This window comes from Melospiza melodia (assembly GCF_035770615.1).
Source record: "Melospiza melodia melodia isolate bMelMel2 chromosome 7 unlocalized genomic scaffold, bMelMel2.pri SUPER_7_unloc_1, whole genome shotgun sequence".
NCBI lineage: Eukaryota > Metazoa > Chordata > Aves > Passeriformes > Passerellidae > Melospiza > Melospiza melodia.
Window position 1 is genome coordinate 1,596,593 of NW_026948497.1, and position 21,233 is coordinate 1,617,825.

General features: G+C 49.1%; 2 pseudogenes; both read left to right on the forward strand.

Moving 5' to 3' along the window:
• Positions 1-21,233, forward strand: part of LOC134432722 (zinc finger protein 11-like) — a 246,541-nt pseudogene that overhangs the window by 215,790 nt on the left and 9,518 nt on the right.
• LOC134432657 (serine/threonine-protein kinase PAK 3-like) lies at positions 5,307-9,889 on the forward strand (annotated as a pseudogene).

A 21,233-nucleotide genomic window follows, 5' to 3' on the forward strand; every position in this document is an offset into this window, starting at 1 on the left:
GCTGGTGAGTGACGATCTCTGAATCCCACCTGAAGCTCTTCTGACATTCCCCACACTCCCAGGTCCTGTCCCTAGTGTGGATGTTCAGGTGTTCCATCAGGGTGGAGCTGGAGCTGAAACCTTTCCCACATTCCAAGCACTTGTGGGGCTTCTCCCTGCCATGAGGCTCCACCAGCTCTGAGCTCTGGCTGCATCTCCGGCTGCCTTCCTGGCTCAGGGAAGCTCTTTCCTCCTCACCCCTCCCTGGGCTGGGTTTGCAGCCCCTCCTTGTGAGGGATCTCTGGGGCTTTTCCTCCTCCTCCATCCGGCCATAGCTTGGGAACGACAAACCCTGGTTTGGGGGAAACCAAGGTGGGAGCGCCTTGGAGTAGAGGCTCCTCCTGGCCAGGTCCATCTCTGGAACTCAGCAGGAGTCTTGTGTCCATGAAAATCTCCACAATGTCAAGATTCAGCCCGAAAAAGCTCTCCCAGGAGTTCTCTATTGCTCATCTCTCCACTTTTGGGGTTCCAGAGATTTCCTTTCCTTGGGATCATGGGGGTCCAATGGTTCCAGGGGTTCTCCATTCTCCAGCGTCCTGCTTAGGGATGATCCAGGGGCTTTTGGGGGTCCATGGGGGCCCTTCTGCCCTGATGCTCTGCTTCGAGATCCCAGGGATCCCAGGGGTCCCTCCTCTCCAGGCTCCCCCCCTTTCCAGTCTGCCGGGGTCCCCCAGCTCTGGGATCGTCCCTCTCTGCTCTCCCCACTCTGGGGGTCCCAGGGGTTCCCCTCCTCTTCTCTCCCGGGGGTTCCCAGGACCAATGTCCTCCCCTGCCCATACTGGGCAATGGCGACGTGGGCCCCCAAAGATCCCCCAAGGGGCTAAACTTTGGGCTCCTGCAAGATCCAAACCTACACACACAGAGAAAAAAACCTCCCAGAGACACCAGATGATATTTGGGGGCAATTCCACAATCTGCGAGCTCCAAACACACCCCAATAAAAAACGTTCTCAGGGACCCCCCGATGGATTTGGGACGAGCTCCCCTCCCCGCTCACCTGCAGGGCGAGCTGGGGGCGATGGTCCCTTGGCAGCGGCCACAGGGGGCACTGGAACCTCCTGTTCCTCCTGTTCCTGCTCCTGCTCCTCCTCTTCCTCCTCCTCCTTTCCCTCTCTCCCTCCTCCTCCTCCTTCCTAACCCCACCTCCTCCCCAGTTCCTGCCTTCTGTGTATTTATAGTGGAGAACCTTGCTCGTTTTTAGAACTAGAACAAAGATCCCAGAGGGAACAAGGCTTCCTGCTTTTAGTTGGAAGCATCAGTGACTAAAGGTCACGTTTCCTTTGGTTCGGTGCCGTCCTCGTTCCTCCTCAGTGTTCAGGCTGGGCTGTGGGGTGTCCTTGTTTGCTGCATTTTCCAAGTTCCTCTTGCACCCTTCGGGCCATAGGCTGTGCCCTGGGAGGGTTCTTTGTGCTCCTTTGTGACACAGGAGAACCTTCCAGGCCGTTTCTGCGTGAGCTGCTGCTGGGATGTCGCAGGAACAGCGCCATGTCCCTGTGGTGTTCCCGTTGCTGTGGGACACGGAGGCCTCAGTGCCCAGAGTGGCTCTGGGCTCGTTGCCGGAGGATCCTCCTGCCCGAGGCATTCTCAGCAACCAGCCCAGCCCTGATGGGTGTCCTTCTGTGCTTGCAGGGCTACAGGCTGCAGACGTGTGCAGCGCAGCCAAAATGCTCCTGCACGTGGCTGCTGCAGTTTGCACTCTGTACTCTGTGGCTTATTCGGGGTATTTTTTAACCCACTTGGCGTGTAAGTCGAGGTTTTCCCTCGGTGCGGCATCTGTGGCTTTGGGCTTGCTGTGTGCTTTCTGTTCTTCCTCTGGAGCTGAGCTGACTTTGGAACCAAATTGCCATGAAGACACCATTGCTATGGGAGAGCTCCTGCCCGCAGCTGCAGCTGAAAAAGGGGGTGTCTGCAGCCAGCAGGGCGTGCACAGCAAATGAGCCCTGGGGGGTTCTGTTCCCTCAAGCAGGGAGTCTGTGCCAGCAGAGCCTGGAACTCCCTCCCTTTCCTGCTCCAGCCAAGAACTGACCTAGCTCCGTATTTTGTGCTGTTCTCTTGCTTGCTGTGGGAAGGGACTGTGGCTCCTGGAGGGATGCTGTGAAAGCAAAATGCTCTCTCGGGGTTGCCTTGCTCCGTAGCATTTCCCACCACTGGCAGTTTTTCTCCTAACAGCATCTGGTTCATGTTCCCTCTCCCATTGCAGGGCATCTCATGTCTGGATTCCGAGCAGCTCCTCCTTCGGTGAGTGGGAAAGGAACTTGGTGTTTGGAATTGTGCAGCAAGTTGTGAGCTTGGCATGTGGCAGCCGAGTGCCAGCCTGGGAGGCTGAAGGAAAGTTCCTGTCAGTGCCTGCAGCAGCAGCAGCAAATGGATCCCCAGCAGTTTTCTCCTTTTCTGCTGAAGAGCTTTTGAAGAGCTGCAGGTCTGGTTTTGCAGGCAGAGGGTTGCTTGCTGGCTTTAGCCGTGGTGGAATATCGAATTCCCAACAATAAGTGGCAATGTTGACTTTAGCCCATTGTTAGTTGGAACAGCTCTGAACCCAATTTCTGCTCAGTGATGCTGGATGTGCAGCTGAGGATAAATAAGGTGATAACTGAGATAGAACTTCCCGTCCCTCACACTGCCATCTGTTCACAGGGCACAAAAGCAGCACCAGCACCTCCTGGGGCTCCCTCTGCTTCCAAAGAGGAGGCCAAAGAGGAGGAAGACAGCAGTGAGCTTCCCGCTGCTCTGGGGGCCGATGGTGAACTTCCCTCAGTGCCAGGAGATGACAGCGAACTTCCCGCTGCTCTGGGAGATGAGGGCGAACATCCCGCAGTGTGGGAATGCAATGGCGAGGCTCCCGCGGGGTGGGACAAGGACAGGGGACATCTCCCGGCGTGGGACAAGGACGGTGGATGTGCCCTGGTGTGGGACCAGAATGGCAAAGCTCCCATGGAGTGGGATGAGGATGGAGGACATCCTGTGTCTTGGGAAGAGGAGAGTGAACATCTGCCAGCATGGGAAGTGGACAGCGAACATCCCCTGGCTTGGAAAGATGATGGAGAAGCTGCAGCATTTTGGGAAGAGGATGGAGAAGCTGCAGCGTTTTGGGAAGAGGATGGAGAACCTCCCTCTGCTTGGGAAGAGGACAATGAAGCTCCCTCCGCTGTGGGATCCTGGGCTGAACATTCTGACAGCAGCACAGCCCTGCAGCCAGAGGGGAGAGGGGAGTGGTGCCTGATGCAGCTGAGTACGTCTGCTCTGTTCCTGGGTGCCCGAGCAGGTGCTGTTAGTGTGTCTGGGCATCAGCTGCACCCAGGGTTGCTCTGCAGCTGAATGTCACCAAGCCATTTATTGTCCTTCCCCAGCTGACACCAAGGGGCTCACGGCCCCAGGGAGTGGGGCTGGTTCTGGCTCTGATGCAAGGTGGGGTCTCACTCCGGGAGGGAGCGTCTTCCACGTTTTTTCTTTCAGGGAACACCATGAGATACCAGAACACCAGAAATACCTGGAAGTGGAGCAGATTGGCCAAGGGTAAGTGCACGGCAGCTGCTTCTGCACAAGCAGAGCTGGGGGTTGTGCTGGTGCAGGATCAAGTGAGGGGTCAGGAGAGCCCAAAGCACCTTCAGACACTGGGCTACCATCCTGCTGTCTCTCAGTCCTGATCAGAATTTTTAACTGTGGTCAGAAGGTGCCGTCAAAGGCCCCTGAGGCTGGCAGTGTCCTGCCTGCAGCAAGGAGCAGGACCTGGAAGATCTTCTGTCCCTGGAACTGGATTGCCTAAAAGAGCAACTCACCATCTGGTGACTGTCAGAAAACAGTTCTCCAGAAGATTTCTTTCAAATATTTTGCTTCAAAAAATATCCACTGGTCTGGATTATCAACCTAATGGTTTAGAAACAGAAACCAGAGATGAACCAATAAGTGCTCTATTCTAGCACAGGTAGCAGACCCCATACATTCAGTAACAGACACAGAGCTGATGCACTCTGGGGGAAAATGCATCACCAGCGTGATGGCAGGGCCCTTGTGGATCCTGCAGGTCTTAGGCAGGAAATGGAAAAGGATGAAATGCATTCTTTTCCAGTTCTTTAGACACCCATTTCTCACCTCAGATTTTGAACTAAAGCTATTCAGGGTGGACATTTGGGATTTGCTCCAGCCCAATTCCTTCATGTTGGGTCTCAGTTTTCTCTTGCACACCTTGCATGGCAGAGGGCTGGTGGCTGCTGTGCTGCTGTTGGAAGGGTCGATGCACCCAGGTGTTTGTGAATGCTGCAGGCAGCAGAGATCTCCTGTCTGGGCTGGCTTTCACTGCCAGGGCCTAAAGCGCTGCTTCTTTCCTCTCTGCTGTTTTGTCTCCAGGGCTTTCAGAGCCGTTTCTAAAGGACTCGACAGGGCCACTGGAGGAGAGGTCAGTGCCAACACGCCCAGCACGGCTGGCAGCTCTGCAGGGTTTTCCCCTCTGCTGGGAGCTGTGGCTGCAGCTCTGGGGGCCAGCAGAGCTTTCCTGCCCAGGCTGCTCCTCTGAAGGCAGAGCAGTGTCAGCCTGCAGAGCACAGCTGGGACAGACTTGGTCCTTCTCAAGTGGCAAAGGAATGCAAGGAGGGCAGCGGTGTCTGTCAGAGCAGGACACCCTGGCTTGGTCTTCATATCTAAAAGTGTGAATGCATCAGCTGCTGGAGACTGAGGCCCCATTAATCTTCATCCCAGCCTCAGACAGGAACATTATTTAGCAGTTTTTCCATCCTGCCTTTCATCTTCAAAGGGAACCTCAAGGCCTATTTAGGGAGAGATCCTGCTTGGGCTCAGTTTGGGGTATTAGTCCTACTTCAGTTGTTCACAGAGGGAGAAGGAGAGAAATGAGAAGATGGATGTCCAGAGCAAAGCTGTCTCCTAAATCCTGCAGTTGTGTTTGGGTCTGGTGTCAGTGACAGCCTGTGACAGGGATCACCTGAGCAATGGGTGTGTGTTTGCTTTGTTGTGCAATCCCAAACAAAGCAGTTGGATCTGAAATCGTGAAATCATCCAATCACCAGTTGGATCTGAAATCCCATAGAATTGCTAAAGGGTTCCTGGCTGTTTTGCTCTGTTTTCACAGAACCAGAATTATCTCCTGCTTGCAAAACATGTTTGAATAATAATAAGAGTGTTGAGGCCATTAGAGAAGACTGTAGGTGCAGAGAATGTTGTTAGAGCTTTGAGGCTGACAGCTGAGGGACCATTTCTGCAGAGCTTGCAAGGCCAAATATCTCTGGCCATGTGTCCTGTAAGCAGCCCCCAGCTGGCAGAGCAATGAGCTGTGGGAATGGCCCTTGCTGAGCTCTGGTGTCCCATCCCAAGGCAGTTGGGCACAGCCCGGCTCCGTTGCTCCAAAAAGTCTCGCTCAGTGTTTGCTGTGGCCTCCTGCCACAGACTCCTGCAGTTAAAGGCTGCAATGTCCCTTCAGGTGGCCATCAAGAAAATGAGTCTCAGAGGGCAGAACAGGGAACGAGCTGTGAATGAGATCCTGCTCCTGAAGGACAAGAGTCCCAACAATGTCAGCTCTTTGGACAGGTGAGTGCTTCAGCTCTTATCCCGTGCCCGGGCCCTGCGTTAACCTTTCCTGGCATCCGGAGTCTGTAGCCTGTTTGGAAAATGCCTGACCCAGCCACATCTTCCCAAAACAACAGCCTGGCAGTTCACTCCCTCCGTGTGCTTTTGTTGCTTTGCTTTGGTTTTTCCTTCAAGTTCCTCCCCGTTTGCTGTGTCTCCCAAGAAGTGCTGATAAACCACAGCAGAAATTATTTCCCTTGGCTTCTTCTTCCTAGCCCTTTTCCATTGCTACAGATGCCAGGAAGATCAGGTTCTTGTTTCCAGAAATGCCTCATTTGCCCAGTTTTCACTGGCCTTGCCTGTTTCTGAAGGGACTTTCTGAAAGGTTTTCTGACTGCTTTTGTCCCAAGTGCTGCACGGCCTCCTCCCCTGGATAACCCTGGCAGTTGTGTTGCCTTGTTCTGCAGGGAATGGTGGAACTGATGAGTCCAGAAGCTGAACCAGCTGGGGCCAAGGGTTTTGGTTCCACATTGATCTGGGCTGTTGCTAAACTGCATTTTTCACCTGCTTGCCATCTAAGGCCTCTCCTTTCTCACAGGTGTCTCCTTCTCCTTTAGACTGTGCAGATTCCAAGGGCTGTGCAGCCTGGCAGGAATGTCTCTCCATCTGATTCTGTCCTCATTGACAAATGACCTGGAAACAAAACTCCACTCCAGGCTTTTCCATGGGGCAATTGAGCTCTGCACTTTCATCTCCATGCCATTGCTTTCCTCTTCCAGCTTCCTTGTTGATGGAGATCTCTGGCTGGTGATGGAATACATGGATGGAGGAACTTTGTGGGACGTTGTCAGACAGACATGCATGGCTGAAGGAGAGATGGCAGCTGTCAGTCGGGAGGTGAGGGATCCTGCTTGTCACTCCCATGGTTGGGACACGATGATCCTTCCAAACGGGGCGTGAGAACAGGAGTGGCTCCATGCTCAGGGCTTTGTTTCTGTGTTGTTTTTGTGAGCTGGAGAAGAAAGAGCCTCTGCAGTGAACGGCCTGCCAGCATCACTGCACTTCTACTCTGTTCTTGTTCTCTCTCCTGCTGTTGTGGTACTCTCTGTCTGTTTTGGATTTGATTTGCTGTTCTCAGCTGTGCCTTGAACCGTTTGCCTGTAGCTTGTGAGCACTGCACTCCTGGCCTGTCACGGCAAAGCTGCTGCTGGCAGAATTCTGAACTGTCCTTTCTTGTGTGATATATTCCGGCCATTGGTTTTTGTCCTCGTGTTTCTTGTTGTTATGTTTGCCCAATTATCCCATAATAAAAAAAACCCGAACAATATTTGAGATAGCAAAAATTTTAATTGAATAGTTTATAAAATATTATCGACAATATAATTTGATTAAAAATAAGGGATAATTCAGTTCAAATAATAGCACATAAGCAAAAGATAACTGCGGGGTACAGAGTGCAGGGCTCTTGGACCCTTGCCACCTCACGTACGAGCTTGCCAAGTGGATTCCCCCCTTTTATGTCATGTGTCAATGCCATCTCCTCCCATTTTCAATTCATCACATTTTTACCATCACCCTCCTCACCACCTTTACTGTGCATGCTCCACCACTCGGTTTGGTGGTTGCACAAGTCTTTGGGGGTCATTTTGGATGAAGACCTCTCCTCTTCCTCTTTGTCCTTTAATTCACCGTTGGGTTACACATGCGCACCAAGCCAGGATAATGTAAGCCAAAACTAACATATTACTACATTTTAGCATCAAAGCAATAAATCTCTTATAGCGGGCATTTTCCTGGGACCCAACCACATTTTCCCTTCTCTCAGTTAACTTTTAGTAACTGTTCTCTCTTGCTTTTTCCTCCTATCCTTGAACATCTACCAGGAGGGGGATGAAACCCCTCCTCTCCCTTTCTTCTTTGGCATTACAACTTTTATCTGTTTTATTATTTCCAAATATTAATTACTGTTTCAATTTTATCAGCATGAATCACACCTATTTACCACATTGTTCTCTCTCAGTGTCTGCAGGGCCTGGATTTCCTCCATTCCTAGTGGTTGATCCATAGGGATCTGAAGAGCTCCAACATCCTCCTGGGCACGGACGGCTCTGTCAGGCTGGGTGGGTGTTCCTGGCCAGGCACGGTGCTCCCGGGCTGCGGGTGTGGGGCTGCTTCCCAGGGAGGGCCAAAGCCCCACAAGGGCTGCTGGGGGCACTGCCCGGCCCGTGCTGCCAGCTGAGAGCGGCTGCCCCTGCAGAGAGCGCAGCAGAGGAGCAGGGTGCCAGCAGTGCCTTTGCTCTGCCTATGGCCCTGACAGAGGGGCAGCAGTGGGAATCCAAAGCTCCAAGGGAATCAGTAAAAGCCACTGCATGAAAGCTGAGGGTTTCTTGAAGGGTCCAGTTCCATCTTTGCTTGGCTACAGCCCTGAGGGCTTTTCCAGCTGACTTCACTACTGCACTCTCAGACTGAGAGTGGGGAGTCTTGGTGCTTGGTTTCCTCATTGCAGCTGCCTTTGACAGGGTTTGTTTCTCTCCTCAGCTGATTTTGGCCTCTGCGCTCAGCTCAGCCCTGAGCAGGACCAGCGCAGCTCCATGGTGGGCACTGCTCACTGGATGGCCCCAGAAGTTGTGACCAGATCTCCTTATGGCCCCAAGGTGGACATCTGGACCTTTGGCACTGTGACCATCGGGATTGTGGAAGGAGAACCTCCTTACTTCAGGGAAACGGCGGCCATGGTAAGAGGCAAATTCTCCAGGGGCTGCAGAAGCCTGTGAGCACAGGGGGACCCTGCACTGGGAGCAGCAGCTGGAGGTTTCTGCACATGGGAAGGGAATTCCCAGAGGACTCGTGCCTCAACACAGACGAAGATTTTGCAATCTTCAGCAACAATGTGCTTTGGGATTTATGTTGTTGCCGCTCTTCTGGCTGTGAGGTTGACCTGGAAATGTGAAGCAAGTGCATCAGGTCTAATGTTACCTTGCAAGAAAACCCCACACCAACCCCACATCCTGCCCCCAAACCCAACAAGTTTTCTGCAGCAGTTTCTAAAAGAGTTTTGTGAGGTGATTTCCCCCTGATTCTTCTCACTGGAAAACTTGTTGAAAACATAAGGATGGTTGTTTAACATCCCCATAGTCTAAAGTATTTCTTTCCTAGTCCAAGCTACTTTGTCTGTGTCACCTAGCCTGAGCTTTCAGCAACACAAACCTCCTAGTCCTTGCCTGGCAGTTTCTGGGATGGGGCATCAGGAATGCATTTACATGAGTGTCAGTGGCACTGCAGAGATGCACTTGATGTAAGAATCCTCTGAAATAACACAGGCAGACCACACTGACTCTGGAAAATGGCCTGTAAAGCTGGTGTCCACATTTGGAGAAGCAAAATGTGCTATTTCTGATGGAGGTTCCTACTGACAGAGTCAGCCAATGAAACTGGCTCTCAAGGCAAGATCATTTGGATGTTGCAGTGGTTGTGGTAGCCCCAGGGTTTGGGTTTTTTTGATTGGCATAGCAAAATGAGCTCTGAGCAGCATCTGTGGCAGGGAGGAAAGTGCCCCTGGAGCTGGAGCTGGGGCTGAGGCCCGGGGTGGATGTGAGCCTGTGTGGGTGTGAAGGGAGCTGGCAGAGCGCTGAGTTTGCTTTCCCTGCAGGCTCACGCTCTGATCCGGCAGAACGGGACCCCGCAGCTGCAGGAGCCCCGGCGCCTGTTGGCTCTGCTGCGGGACTGCCTCGAGTGCAGCCTGGAGCCGGACGAGGAGCAGCGCTGGGCTGCCCAGGAGCTGCTGCAGCTGAGGGCCAGGGGCTGCAGGGGAAGCAGCAGCGCCAGGGAGGGGTTTTTTTGTGGGGCCCCCTCCGACAGTCTCCAGTCTGGCTGCGTTCCCCACGCAGAGCAAGCAGAATCCTCGCCTGCTGTGGCTTGGCAGGCTCCTTTGGAGCTCATCTGGGCCTGGTGCCCCACAGCGAGCAGGGACATCTTCGAGCAGTTCAGGGGGCCCAGAGCCCTGCCTGACCTCAGCTTGGATGTTTCCAGGGAGAAGGCACCTCCCACATCTCTGGGCACCTTCTGTCAGTGTTTCCCCATTCTGCTGGTTAAAAAATTCTTCCTTAGATCTAATCTGAGCCTGCTTCCCTCTCCTCAGTTTCAAACCATTTCCCTTTGTCCTGTTGCAACAGAGCCTGTGAGGAACTTGACTCTGGAAAGTAACAGTTCATTTCTTTCCTTTTTATCCTTTGGGCAGCACCCATTTTTATCATCAGCCAAGCCTCTCTCCAGCCTGACCCCTCTGATCACTGTAGCAAAGCAACTGAGGGAGCAGCGGAGGAGAGGAAGCCCTTGAGGACAGCATTCAGTTACAGTAGTCAGGACAAATAGTTCTGGTAGTTAGCATGTTGGAAAAGAAAGGAAATTTAGCAAAATATTTAATTATAGTGAGTTGTGTGTGAACTGGTTTGTTAAAAAGTAGTTTTGTAGCCGTTGAAAAGTGTGTTGACTTTTTTGTGTAACCTAGCAGGTAGTCTTAGGGATTTAATAAATAATTAAACTAGTGCAGGAAAGTAAGAATGCTAACCTGTCTGGAGGCAGCATACAATGCTCTTAGAATAAGATAAGCAGAGGATTAATGATCTTGTTTGTGAACCAAGGAATGTATCACAAGGGGTCTGTGACCGGGCAAGGGGAACGGGGAACTGTTTCTTAGAGACTAGGCAAGGGGAACGGGGAACTTGTTTCTTGGAGACCTTGTTGTGAATCGCATGTATAAGAGGGAAGCACCCATACGTGAATTTGGGGGCTGGAGTTTTAGGGACGTGAGTCCCCCAAGCTCCCCGGGCCCTTAAAACTTATCCGAGTTTTGTGTCATTTATCAATCGGGCAACAAGCTGTGGTAGTTAGTTATGGTAGTTAGCACTGGTACTTAGTTGTGGTAGTTAGCACTGGTAGTTAGTTTATGGTAGTTAAGACATCCTGTTTGTTATGGCAGTTGTTTGAATAAAAACTCTCTTAACCCTCAACTGCCTTGCCATGTCCCTTCCTTCTCCCGCTGTGCCTCAGCTGCCCGGAGCAATGTGAGGGGAGAGCGGGCCCAGTCTGGCCCAGAGCTGAGCCCCAGCAGAGCCCTGGCAGAGCCCAGAGCAGCCTCGGCACCTGCAGAGTCAGCCTGGAAGGAGGTGCTTGGAGCCTTTTTGGCTGCACCCAACTCTGGGTTACAAACTGGGTGTGCTGGAAAATGCCACCGGCTCTGCACGAGGGCAGAAGGGGCCCGGGGAAGGCCCAAGTGCTCCATGCAAGGGAAAATCCTGCCCTGGGTTTGTTATAAATAAATAGGTAGTGTTGGCTTTTGCTGTTATGTATTGACTTCTGCAAAATATTCTTAATCACAACAATTTTGATAGACTACAGTTTGTAATCACTTTTCACTGCTTTTGCTGTGGTACGATTTGTCAGGTTTTTATGGCCAATGCCCTGGCCCCTGTTAGCTCATATCCTCAGAACATCATTTATAAAATTTATTTGAGTTTGTGGAGGGTGTGAAAAACATACATTATAGTTTTGGCTTTTGCAAAATATTAAAGTGGATGCCATGTGTTGTGCATTAGAATGTGAACTTTTGCAGAAGTAGCTGTAATTGTGAAATAATAATTAATGCTTTTATTTTTGTAAAGAACTGACAATTACACTTCAGAGATATTTGTGAAATAGCCAATGTTCATTTCAAGTAGTTGTGGAAATAGCTAAAACCGTCTGCATGGTCAGATAACATTTCAGGAAGGGATGTGATGAGGAGCCCTGCCACTGACCCTTGCACTGTCAATAACTGTCACCTGCTGAAACCACAGAACAGGGGCCCTTGTGAGGGAGTGACACACAACCCTCAAAACAGCAATCCACGATTCCTGCATGTACTCTAAAAAGACAGGTTGGGGGTCAAACCAACCTAAAGAATTCCTGGAACATGTAAACGAGTTCAGAGAAATGTTTGAATGTGTATAACCATTATGAATATGTATTTGAACAATACACTGGAGAAACTAGACAAGAAGAGTTGCTGTGGTTAACCAGTGTGCCTCTGGCCATCGCCAAGCACCCAGCGCTGTTACTGATTTGTCCCTTATTATTCCTTATTAAACTTTCAAATATTCTAAAGAGTGAGGCTCCTTTCTCACAAAACCCAAGGTGCTCACCCCTTGTTCTTCCCGCAAAGACAGGATTTGTCAATGCTAACCTTTGTCTGGACAGAGGAGAAGGAGGCTGCGAGGAAAAGGAAGATGCACTGGTGTGGAGGCCCATGGGAGTCTCAATCTCCCACCCGTGGGGGACTGGTCCCCAATAAGAAGAATAGATTTCAAGGTTATGGTGAGAAGCTTGCTTCTCCTATAGATCTTTGTAGGCACATGCTGATTTATGGAAAGTTATGTTACCCCATTGGCCCGTTGGCCTAATTACCCTAGATCACCCCCTATTACCCATCTTTGGTTAGTCCCTAGAATGTTCTCGCTCTCTGTCCCTCCATTGGCTCTAATTTACTGCATTCTGTTATGAACAAAAATTCGGTTAATATTTTTTTTGTGAGAAAAAGTTTCAAAGAGGCAGCAAGATCACTGGCCCTGCCCAAGTTCTGCGCGTTTTGTTATTGTAATCATGGGTCGTTGTCATTAATGGTTGTTTTTGTATTAGTAAAAGCCCTGGCTGGGGCGAGTTAATGGCCCTTCTCCTGAGTGGGGACCTTCCCGAGGCTAAGTTGTACCTTTCCCAGAATAGTGAAGACACCTGAGAGGGTGGGGGGGGTTATGCAAAGTGACTCCCAAGACCAGAATACTTTGTGGGACCCCCGACTCCAAACCCACGGAGAAACCCCAAAAACAACGAGCCACCTAAGAGTTGAGAGACTGGAGGGATGTCTGGACGTGAGGAGCCGAATGCTGAGCCTGCAGAGACGCGGAACACCTTCGGACCCTCGTGCCCTGACCATGAGAGACGACCCCAGCGGTGAGACCAGGCCGACTGAGTGGGAGGATTACCATCTGACAGGGATCAGCAGGCCCTAAAGGCTCCCACGAGGACTGGATTTTCCCCCAGCTCTGCCCCTGGTGGACAGAGCTGTGCATATCCTCCTCCTCTGAGTCGCCTTGGGAGAGACGACGGACACTGCAGACCCGTCGAGCCGCCCAATCCTGAGCTGATCAGTTTTAATAAAGGCATTAAAAAGGAGAAGAAGTCTCCTGGCCCTGTTTATTTCAGCTGGGGCCTCGTCCGGGACAGCCATGCCGCAAGAGGACTCAGGACTGGCCTTCTTGGATCTTCAGAGGACAGCTGGCTACCAGGACCAGAGAGATTGGCTCAGGACAGCAATGCAGAGGAGCACCGGAGCAATGGACTGGTGAGAAATCCGGTGGCAGGAGTGGGAGACGTGCGCATGTGTGTGTGAGTGAGACGAGGGCCGGCAGCCGGACCTTCGAAGTGAGAGTGGACCCCTCAGTACTGCGGTTCCGGCTTTTCGCGAGAAAACCGGCCAGGAACAGGGGGAAGCGCGTGGAATTAGCGTGAGTGAAGTCGTCTCCCAAGGGGGAATAAAGGGCCCCCTCACTCCTGGCGTGCGGAGTGAATTACTGTGTATGAGTGGCACGCACCCCAAAGTCCTGACAAAGGGAGGTCAGGCACTTCTGTAAGTCTCGAGAAGGATTCGAGTAAGATTTGTCAGTCCCGAGAAGGATTCGGGTGTTTCACAAGCCCTGCAGGCAAAGTAAGTCCTGACAAAGGGAGTCAGGCACAAACCCCAGCGAAGGAGGCTGCGGTTTGCTTTTAAGTCCTGATACGGTGAAGCCTAAAAATTGGCGGGTTAGGCGAACTAAAAAATCAGGCAGTTGTTTTTCCTGACCGAGGGAGTCAGGCACGACCCGGATTCTTGGACGAGGCTTCGTGTGTTCAAGTCCCGATAGATGTAAGACCTGACGCTGGGAAGTTGGGCAATCAAGAGATTGGGCAGTTGTTTCAGTATAAAGTCCTGAGCATCAGGCAGAAATTTGAAGTTCAGTGGAGGAGGCTGAAGCTCCTCAAACAAGGTTTTCTTTGAAATTCCCGGTCAGTAGAGGCACCTTTGGGACTTTTTTATTGAGACCTGAAAAATGGGATGTTGTAATAGTAAAAAGACCAGCAAGAGACTGAGGTATATACATCCCAATAGTCCCTTAGGAGAACTGTTAGTAAAATGGGATTCTATAGAGGCCACGGAGGGATTAGATAAAGTGAAAATGATCCATTATTGTATGGAAGTGTGGCCAGAATTAGAGGTGCAAGGAGGATGGCCTTGGTGTGGGACAAAGGATAAGTGGATGTGCCAACAATTAAATAATTATCTGACAGCTCGAGGCGATACTGATCCTGAGCATTTATTGTATGTATCTTGCTGGTTAAAGAGCGCTGTTGAGGATGAAGGGGTGCAAATTTGTAAGGTACAGAGGAAGAAAGAGGGGAATGAAGGAGGGGATGATAGAATTAGTAAAAGATGGGACCCCCTGGATTATTTGCCTCCTTCTGCCCCTCCACCTTATAATCCTCTTCTTCAAGCACCTCAAATGGCAGGTCCGGTTCCTCCCCCGGCTGCCATCTCATTACCACCTGCTCAAATTCCTCCTTCTACCTCTTCAGCTTCCCCTATGATAAACCCAGTATCCCCTCCAGTTCCTTCTGCATCACCACAAGTGCCTACTCCACCTCTGCATTCTCCACCCCGTCTCCAGCTCCGCTTAATATCTACTCAGGCTCTTCTCCCCCTCCTATTGCTGTCCTTTTACCTCCTCCTAGTTGGGACACAAATGCCTCCTTGCCCAGTAAACAGCTATCAGCAAATACATCTGCTGATGGGCAGAACATTCAGGGTAACCCAGAGAACCCACAAAGTAGTTTGGCATCTGAAGATGGGCCTTACTGTAGCACCAGATCCAAGACCTCCAAGGCAGAGAGACTCTTTCCCCTCAGAGAGGTTCCTATGGGAGGAGTGGCGGGAGGTGTTGGCTTTGTGAATGCTCCCCTAACTGCTTCTGAGGTGAGAGGATTCAAGAAAGAGTTGGGGCATTTAGTTGAGGACCCAGTGGGCATAGCCAACCAAGTGGATCAATTTCTAGGTCCAAATATCTACACTTGGGGGGAGATGAATTCCATCCTGAGTATATTATTTTCCCCAGAAGAGGTCCAGATGATAAAGGCGGCTGGCATAAAAATTTGGGAGAAAGATAACAGTCCAGGACCCCAGGTGCCATCAGGTGAACAGAAATTGCCACTAACGGATCCCAGCTGGAACCCTAACCAGGAGGAGGGGAGGAAGGCCATGATGGAATATAGGTCTTTGATAATATGGGGGATCAAAGAGTCAGTTCCCAAAGGAACTAACACCCAATTGGCATTTGAGGGTACACAAGAGAAGGATGAAGCCCCCGCTGCCTGGCTTAACCGCCTAAAGCAGAACTTCCAGTTGTACTCTAGAGTAGACCCAGACACCCCAGGAGGTGAAATGCTACTAAAAGTCCAATTTGTTACCAAATCTTGGCCTGATATATGGAGAAAACTGGAAAAGATGGAAGATTGGCAAGAGAAGGACATAAATGAGTTATTAAGAGAGGCATTGAAGGTGTATTTAAGGAGGGAGGAAGATAAAGCAAGGGCCAAGGCTAAGATCATGGTTGCTGTAGCTAGAGAAAGTGCAGGGTGGGCGGGTCCACCACCAGGAGGAGGCAAGGATAGGCCAGTACTGTCAGGTGCAAGAGGGATGGAGACACCTCAAGTCCCTTTGAGAGAACGACATTGCTATTACTGTGGAAAGGCAGGACATGTGAGGAGGTTTTGTAGAAAGCTCAGTCTCGATGAGGCAATAGCCAGAGAACAAGATAATTTAGGGAAGATCCTTAAAGGTGACAATTACAGGGTCAGGGGCTTTACACTATAGGGGACCCGATGTAACATCTAGAAGAGCCCTTGGTAAACTTTGAAGTGGGACCCCTAAATGAAGAATTAGAATTTTTGAGTAGATACAGGAGCAGATAAGTCCTGTCTCAACAAAGTACTAAGAAGTATAGTATAGTATAGTATAGTATAGTATAGTATAGTATAGTATAGTATAGTATAGTGAAAAACATCTCAAGTTAGACAAAAACAGCTAGGTAGAAAGGATATCCAATAGCACCAAAACTGGCCAGTAATACTTAACTTGTAATAAGTGATGTGAAAGTAAAAGGTACCTTATTGTTGTCTTGTTGTGTGCGTGAGAGTGAGTCACAAAGTCAGCCTCAACTTCCCGGGCACGTGGGAAGGGGGCAGTGGAAGTGTGTGTATGTGTGACCTGCAAACCAGGCTTGTGTCCCCTCGGCGGGTGGGGGCTGTGGCTGAAGTGTGTGTGTGTGTGACCTGCAAACGAGACTAGTGCTCCTCAGGTGTGTGAGGGAGCCGTAGCTGTGCGAGCATGAGTGACACGCAGACAGCCTCACAGGTGAATGTGCACCAGAGGCAACCAGAGCCAGGGCCCTTCCAAGAGGCCCAGGGATACTGAGACCTGTGGGCCAACCCCAAGGTGAGGGGAGCCACAGTGATTTTCTAGCAATAATGATCCAGTTTGTGTCTTGAGGGTATGAAGGAATGTGTGAGAATGAATATAGACAAATTAGAATAGAGGTAATGTAGATTGTGCATTATAAGTTTTACCACATCTCCTTAGAGGGAAGTGTATTGTGTAGAAGAATGGCGTAAGAAAAAAAAAAGAAAAAAAATTCAAGTGTAAGGGGTTGAAAGAAGTATTTAAGCTGTAAGTGAAAGTGAGAAACAGAAGCAAGAGATAAATAGATAAGATCTTGAAAAATAGAACAGAAAACCAGTGAATTAAATACACAGAAAAATAGGGGTATAAAAATACTTTGGGAGTTAAGTTAGCTGAGAAATACAACTCCTTGCAAAATACAGAGTATGTAGAAGTTGATGAGAGAAACATGCAAGCTATGGAAAAAGAGAAATTAACCAATAACATTAAACAGAGAAACTGAGTTTTGATAAAATCATTAAATAGCAGACCATTATAGCCTGTGTTTGAAAGTCCGTTTCAGGTACTCTTCCTTACTAATTCGACGGTGCAGACCAAAAGGAAAAGGTTGGACTCACATCACTCTCACCCCCTGGCATTGGACCAGGATTCAACACCAGTTTTTTTTCCCTCTGGCATTCTGGCATTGGACCGGACTGCACCCCATTCTTCCTCTGGCATTGGACCGGACTCCACCCCTTTGTCCTTCTGGCATTGGGCCAGAGTCCCAGTTTTTCCCTCTGGCATTGGACCAGAGTCCACATCACTCTCACCCCCCGGCGCTGGACAAGATTCATCTGCTTCACAAGTTAATTCACCTGAGTATACTGTGATTTAAAGATGACTCTCAGAAGGAAGAGTCAAAAAGACTGAACTGTGTGGGAAAAAAAAATTGGTATCAGTGTTCTAATATTGCTTAAAATGTTTTAAGACTGTTCTGTGTAAACTATGTTGGTAAAAAGTTTAAGGCTGTAAGTAAGTAATTCTGGTTAAGTTCCCCAATTTATTTCTAAAGACTCCAGGTTAATCCTCTACAGAACACTCCCCTGGGGGAAGCCAAAATTGGTAGGGAACAGAGCAAGAGAGGTTTAACCAGAGAAACGGGTAGAAGGGACTCTAAAGAGCTTGGAAGCTTTTCCTCAATAAAATTCCCCAAGAGGCAAGGCCGGGTGGGCAGGCTGTGTGAGATGACCCATACCGGACTCTTGGGAAGGGTAGTACTGATGGCTCTGATGGCTGGTGGTGCTCAGGGGAGCCCAGCTGAGCCATGCAATGAATGCTACCAACCCCTCTGTGAGGAGGAAGTGAGCTCCTTGTCAAGAGTCCACATCAGTTCTAACCCTGATTGTGTTAACCTCTCCCAATTGGTCCTTTATCAGAAAAATAAGAGAGTGTATTGGATAGCATACAATACCGCCACTTTTAGGCAGCCACTCCTAGGAGAGTGCCCTGTAGGGGAAGCCTGGTTGTGCTTTGAATGGGATGCTGCTGAAACAAGCTCAGCAGATCTAGTAAAAAGCAAGGAAATGGTGAAAATGGTAAGAAAAATTGTTTGTTACAAGTATCTATATGAGTGTACTGGGAAAGAGATAAACTCCTTTTGGAACACATTTCAGGGGAGCCTTAAACCCCTAGATTTGATCTTGTCTGGCAGCTGCGCCGCTAGAGTGATAAAACCAATTTTCTTATTACCCAAAGAAACTGGATCAAGTTTGGGAGTTCCTATATATAATGATTTGGGAGAAATTAAACAGAACAGGCTGTTGGAAAAGAAATTAAATTTAGCAAAATATTTAATTATAGTGAGTCGTGTGTGAACTGGTTTGTTAAAAAGTAGTTTTGTAGCCATTGAAAGTGTGTGTTGGGTTTTGTGTGTTACCTAGCAGGTAGTCTTAGGGATTTAATAAATAATTAAACTAGTGCAGGAAAGTAAGAATGCTAACCTGTCTGGAGGCAGCATACAATGCTCTTAGAATAAGATAAGCAGAGGATTAATGATCTTGTTTGTGAACCAAGGAATGTATCACAAGGGGTCTGTGACCAGGCAAGGGGAACGGGGAACTGTTTCTTAGAGACTAGGCAAGGGGAACGGGAAACTGTTTCTTGGAGACTTTGTTGTGAATCGCATGTATAAGAGGGAAGCACCCATACGTGAATTTGGGGGCTCGGATTTTGGGACATGAGTCCCCCAGTTCCCCGGGCCCTTAATAAAGCACCCACAAAACTTATCCGAGTTTTGTGTCATTTATGAATCGGGCAACAGTTTTCTGGCGACCGCGGCAGGACTCCAAGGGCTGCTGGGGCGGTTCGCGTCCCGATCCACACCAAGCTGGCACCGAGCACTTCTCGGGGAGTAATCGGTCGTGCCTGACACCCCGCGCCTGATGGAAAACTGCCAAGGTAAGCCCAAACTTGCATTATATTGGAAAAAGGTGATAATTGGATTTGGATTTGGTGGTTGGTAAAAAAAGCCTAGGCTCCGGCCATAAGACGTCTAAGGACGCAGGACCGGAACTCGCCTCCTGTTTGTTTTAGGGAAGGACGGTGAGAAGGTATATTGGTTTAAGGTATATTGGTTTATTGGGATTAATAGTGGAATTAAAGGTTGTAATATGATGTCTTTTAAAACTTTTAAAACCTTAGTGCAAGCCAATGGTAAAATACCTGGAAATACACCATTAGGTTGTATATTGAAACGGTGGAAAAGTGAAGGGTATTATCAAGAATTGGATAAAAGTAAAATGATAGGTTATTGTAGTCATTGGTGGACTGAATATGAGATTGGGGAAGCCGGATGGCCGGTGAATGGTACACTGGAATTGGGGATAAGGGAATCTTTGATGCAATTTTTAAGGAGAAATGAGAAATGGGATGAAATACCATATTTGGATTTGTTTTTCGTTTTATATCGGAAAGACGAATGGCAAAAGGAATGTGGTATCTTGGTTTTAGAAGTGAATGATGAAAGGGAGTGTGTGGGATGTAAAGAAAGAAAGGAGCGTAATTTGTATCCTTCAGTCGAGGAAGATTTGTCTTATTGTATAGCACCTCCGAGGGTTCCGGTTGCTCCTAATGTGCCCCCTGCTCCCCCTGCGGATATAGCTATAAAAACGGGATCTAGTGAGAGTGATAGTGATGGTGGTGAAGGTGAAAAGAATGAGAGTGTTAAAAGAACTCCGTTAGCAGGGCGGACTCGCAAGGGAAGGAAGGGGCAGAAGGGGCCACAGTTAATTGCGCCATTGAGGGAAGCTGTGGGACCACAGGGAGAAAGGATACTTATGAAGGTGCCTTTCTCCCCCGGGGATTTGGTAATATGGAAGCAATCAGCGGGGAGTTATCGGGAGGATCCTGAAAGGGTGGCAAGGGTGGTTAAAATGGTAATAAAGACTCAGAATCCGGACTGGAATGATTTACAGGTATTATTAGATACTATAATGGATTCCACAGAAAAGGAAATGGTTATTAGAGTCACTAGAGAAAAGGCTCGTGAGGAAATTTGGTTGAGACAACTAAATGAGACAGTTGATGAATTGGTACCAAGTGAAGAACCTAAGTGGGACCCAAACTCTACAGGAGGAATAAGGGCTGTAAAACGATATCAGGAATTGTTGGTGGAAGGAATTAGGACAGGAATACCTAAGACTATGAACTGGTCTAAGTTGTATTCAGTCAAGCAGGACAAGAATGAGTCTCCGTCTGCCTTTTTAGAACGATTAAAAGACATGGCTCGGAAGTTTGCTAATTTAGATGTAGAGGATCAATCAGGAAAACTTCAATTGGCATTGTTGTTTATGGGGCAATCACAAGAGGATATTAGGAAAAAGTTACAAAAGCTGGAAGGAGAGGATACTAGGAGTTTGGATAAAATGCTGGAGGTAGCGTGGAAGGTATACAACAACAGGGAAAAAGAAACTGCAAAAAGACAACAAGCTAGTATTCTGGCTGTAATGCAACAGACAGGGGCAGGAGGAAGACCCATTAGGGGTCGAGGTCGGGGAGGAACTAATCATGGACAGAGGGGGTTGCCAAGAGGTCGGGGAGGATTTGGGTTTGCACCTAACATGGGGAAGTTGGATCCAAACCAGTGTGCGTTTTGCCGACAATTGGGACACTGGAAAAATGAATGCCCAGTTAGAGGAGGTATGGGCATGGGAAACATGGGATTAAGGACAGGTCCAATGGGGAATGCTCCTGTGGGAGGATTCACGGGAGGACCAGCAGAAGTCGCTCAAGCACTAGTTTTGGGAAACTATCAGAATCAAAACTGACTAGAAAAGGATTTAAGGGTAGTTTTAGAAATAGATGGAAAGGATCAAGAATTTATGGTAGACACTGGAGCTACTTATTCTGTACTCAATAGACGATTGGGACCTTTGAGTGACACAATGGTACAGGTGGTGGGGCCAACAGGGAAGCTAGAGGAACAACCATTTTTACAACCTTTAAATCTTAGGTTTGGGGGGAAGGAATTAGATCACCAATTTTTGTATATGCCAAACTGCCCCACACCCCTTCTTGGCAGAGACCTGTTGTCCCGACTTAATGTGAAAATAATATTTGAAGGGAGAAGGGTGAAATTGGAAATACCTGAGGAACAAATGCAGGCATTTTTGTGATCAAGGAAGTGGATGCCTCTCCTATTCCAGAAGAAATTGAGCAGGCTGTTTCATGGTCTTGCCAGTCAGTTCCCAAACCAGTAGATGTATGGAGGGATTTGTGTATGACCATTCAGGCTATGACTAGAGAGGAATGTGAAAAGAAATCCAATCATTATGGTTGGATTCAAAATACCAGGAGGTGTTTAAAATTCCTTTCCCAAAAGCAAACATTTGTGCAGAGAAACCTTTCTGAGCAGAGAAATAAGATTTGAAAGAACCAAAATCGCTACATTTTGCAGCAGTGCAATGGCAGGCAGCCCAGACTGTGGGTATCAGTGAGCCCCAGAGTGGAATTGTGCCGTGGTGTTCCCCAGCAGCTGTGGCAGTGCAGGCCCAGCCAGCGCGGAAGCTGCAGCAGTGGCAGCAAGGCTTGGCCCCAGGGGCTGGAGATGGCAGAGGAGGGTGGCCAGGATTGCAGAGGATTCCAGGCGAGGATCTGTGGGCAGGCACAGGGGCTTGGC